Source organism: Galeopterus variegatus, unplaced genomic scaffold (assembly GCF_000696425.1).
Source record: "Galeopterus variegatus unplaced genomic scaffold, G_variegatus-3.0.2 Scaffold2915, whole genome shotgun sequence".
Classification (NCBI taxonomy): Eukaryota; Metazoa; Chordata; class Mammalia; order Dermoptera; family Cynocephalidae; genus Galeopterus; species Galeopterus variegatus.
This window is the reverse complement of record NW_007729026.1, coordinates 31392-34991: the sequence shown is the minus strand read 5'-3', so window position 1 is coordinate 34991 and position 3600 is coordinate 31392. Positions and strand designations below refer to the sequence as shown.

The 3600-nt window shown below is 54.7% G+C and overlaps 1 pseudogene; it reads right to left on the bottom strand.

The window, feature by feature from the left end:
- Nucleotides 1–1847: 1847 nt before the first annotated feature.
- LOC103599329 lies at nt 1848–2642 on the bottom strand (annotated as a pseudogene).
- Between the last annotated feature and the right edge of the window lie 958 nt (nt 2643–3600).

Sequence of the window (3600 nt, the reverse complement as noted above, 5' to 3'; positions counted from 1 at the left end):
AAATGCCCATCCACCTGGTATTCCACAAATCAAGGCTGGTGCATCTACACTTTGGAATACTATGCATCTTGGCTAAAGAAATCACAATAAGATGCTTTTCTTTACAATTTGGCAAAGAGAATAATGGTGCTTCATGCTGTGATTGCAGCTCTTATTACAAAGTGTAGGCTCAGAACCTCGTGATGGTCACACCACACAGTGTCCCTTCACTCTGCTGGTGTAGCTCTAGGAGTCTATTCTCAGATTTGAGTAATTGGGTGTGAAGCCACATCTGGACATGCCTGTTCCCTGTAGCAATATTTGTAAATTCCCATCCCTCGGTCAGGTTAATGAATGGGATAGCTGGGGTAGAGAATGCTGTGGAATGTTCTGCGTGCTACATTGTTACTAACTGCAGGAAAGGACCTCCACAGATGACCAGCTATGTATCAGACAGTCCAGGAAAACACCAGACCACAGTAGTAAGCTGTGTCCCGGGGCAGTAGGGCTGGGTTCCACTGTGCAGATTCTCAGGGTGGGTGCATTTCCAGCCGGGGCCCCACCTCACTGAGAAGGTTGAGGCTGGGGGTGGGGACTCCCCCGACCTTCTCACGGTGCCTACAGACCACCCCAGCTGCTCACCACATCCTTCTGTCCTCTGCCCAGCTTGCCGGCCATGTGGTCCTGAGTCCTGCCCCAAGTCCTCAGCCCCTCCTTTGCCACCAACATGTCCCCTCAGTCTGGAACTGTGTCCAGGGTCTCCAGTCCTGAGAATCCCTGACTGCAGTCCTCGTGCTCCTCACCATGTGGCTCCTCTTCTCCCTGCTCACTTAGATCTTTTCCAAAAACTCTCTGCCTCCACGTTTGCTCCCTGGAGCTCGTAGTGTTCCCCAGCACAGCATGCCTGTGCCCACATGGCATGACTGGGAAGTCCCCTGTTAAGCTCACTAATAATTTGCATGGCCTAAATTCCGAGATGGTCCCCATTGTGTGAGCAAGCACGCATAGCCCCACAGGAAGCCCTCAGTCACTCTCTGCATGTCTCTCAGGGCACGTCCCTCAGCCTCCTGCCTGCCTCTCCAGCCCCATAGCTGCCGCTCCCCAGCGTCCGTCCTCTGGGACCCCTTCTCTTGTGCTCCCATGTGTGCAGCCTGCATCTCCCGGCACAGCTGCCGGCCTGTGCCCCCTCCCCACCTTCTCCTTCTCAAGCCAAGCAGTGTCTCCTGCTGTGGACCACTGCAGACTCCCATCAGGAGCCAGGCATGGGGACAGCACAATGCACAAACAGGACCTTTCAGTGCAAGGGCTCTGCGCAGCATCCTTCAGAGGTGACTGCCATGTGAGCAGACTTCCCAGAGGCATCTCTCTGTCCAAGTGATGCTTGTGTCCCTGCAGGTTATGACAGGGAGCGCCTACCTCAGCCGACCTCCATTCAGTGACCTGCCCAGAGGACTTAGGCCACTGTTCCTATGACTCCTAGTTTAAGTCAGTCATTCCTAGAAATGTTTGTGGCTGGAGGAGACCAATATCTGCTCAAAACTGTATATGTCCATGAGCATCAGAGAAAGAAAAGAGAATTATGGAGTCAAGGTGAGTTTATTGGGGAGCCTGCTGAGATGCTGACAGGTGAAACTTGAGGCCAAGGGACCCAGAGCAGAGACAGTGGGAGGGAAGGACAGGGGACCCAGAAGGCAGGTGGGGGCTCCAGAGAGGCAGGAGGTCACCTCAGCACAGTGGACACATGGGGACCCCATCTTTAGGTGGGAGCAGCTGCCTGACCCAGATAAGGACTGGACTGATGGAGGCTGTGAAGGGCCTAGCCATGCGATGGGACCTGAGCCCGGCGGGCCCTTGAGGGATGTGCCCAGTCAGCAGCAGGACTCCTGGCCTGACTAGAGGCTGCAGCAGGCCGGGCGGGAGCAGGCGGGGCCGCAGAGCAGGGACACGCAGGAGGCTGGGCGGCAGCAGCTGGGCTGGCAGGATGAGGCGGGGGCACAGCGGGAGGGGACAGGCACGCAGCAGGCGGTCCTGCACACGGGGCGGCAGAGGAGGGACACGCAGGAGGAGGGTCTGCAGCAGGAGGAGGGGTGGGGACTGGGCTGGCAGCATGAGAGAACTGGACAGGGGGTGGCCCCGGAACAGACGAGCACACGGCACACAGGCTTGCAGCAGACAGGCACAGAGCAGACAGGCACGGAGCAGGCCTGTTGGCAGCATGAGGACGAAGTCTCTGAGCAGATGGGCTTGCAGCAGACAGCTTTACAACACACGGGCACGCAGCAGTCCTGCTGGCAGGGGGAGGAGGTGCAGCAAGCTGGCTCACAGCTAGACTGCTGGCAGCATGAGGGCGTGCATGAGCTGGTGCAGACTGACTGGCAGGGGCTGGACTCACAGGCCACCTGACAGCAGGGGCTGGACACACAGCTCACTGGTGTATAGATGAGGGTCAGGCAGGGAGCCAGGGCACAGCTGCTGGACTGGCAGTCACTGGAGGTGCAGCAGGGGGGCTCGCAGCAGCTCTCCTGACCATTGTCCACCTGCCAGGAGGAGTCAGGGCAGGCGCTGGGCGAGCACACCCGGCTGCCACAGCTCAGGTCACTGGAGCAGATGGACCTGGTGGACGCAGCAATAACATAGGTCCTGGAGCAGCAGGTGTCAGCCATGCTGGGCAGATGATCTGGGAGCAGAGGGCTTGGTCTGGTTGAGTGAGTGTGTGAGTGTATAGTGCTGCGCCTGTCGGGGCTTTTATACTCCTCTCTAGCGTGTTTTCCTCACAGGCATCTCCCAAGCCTTCCCTTTCCTTGTTGCTCAGATTTTGTTTCCAGACAACCTTAATTAGCTGACCTGCTGTGATATGTTACAGCAGCCCCAGGACTTCTGTGTGTGCCGGGTGATGACTGGTGCATGCAGGTGTATTGGTGCCCTGAAAGCAAACACTGCAATGCAGAGTGTCTGCTGGTGGGGCTGGAAGCTGAACGGATTGTGAGTTGCTGGCATCTGCCAAACTCAGCTTCTCTTTCCATTTCTCTCTGCTTGTGTACACTTGGTGTGATTTTTGGTTTGGAATATTTTGCACCAGCAGATGTTCCACACCTGTGCCCACCTCCTCCTCCACTGAACAATGGGTGTTTTTGCTGGGAGTGCCCCCTCCCCTCTTCTCCCTGCCCCATCTGCTCCATGTGCAAACTCTGCGGTGTCCACCTCTTCCTGGTGCTCATCTCTTCAGAGGTCCATCCAGACACTGTTCTTAGTTCTCCTATTTGTCTCACAATTACTAAAAACGTGCACATTCTGTTATTTCTCGAGTTTTCAGTTTTAGATTTGATCTGATTTTCTATTGTGGAGGAAAGAACTTTCTCTTGATTACCCCCAGCTCCATAGAAAGACCCCTCTTCCCATCCTCAGATGGCAGTAATATCTCAATATTTGGTTACATCAGTGTTCAGAGTCTGTGTTATTTTAATCAGTGAATGCTGTTCACAGCTGAGCCTGCATGTTGAACCAGACTTAATTTCCTTACTTGTTCACTTTTGTTTTTGTTTGTGTTTTTCCACTTTTGGAGTTAACAATTGCTCCTTTCTTTATTTGCTTATATTTTTGTGTACCTATCATTAAATCCTC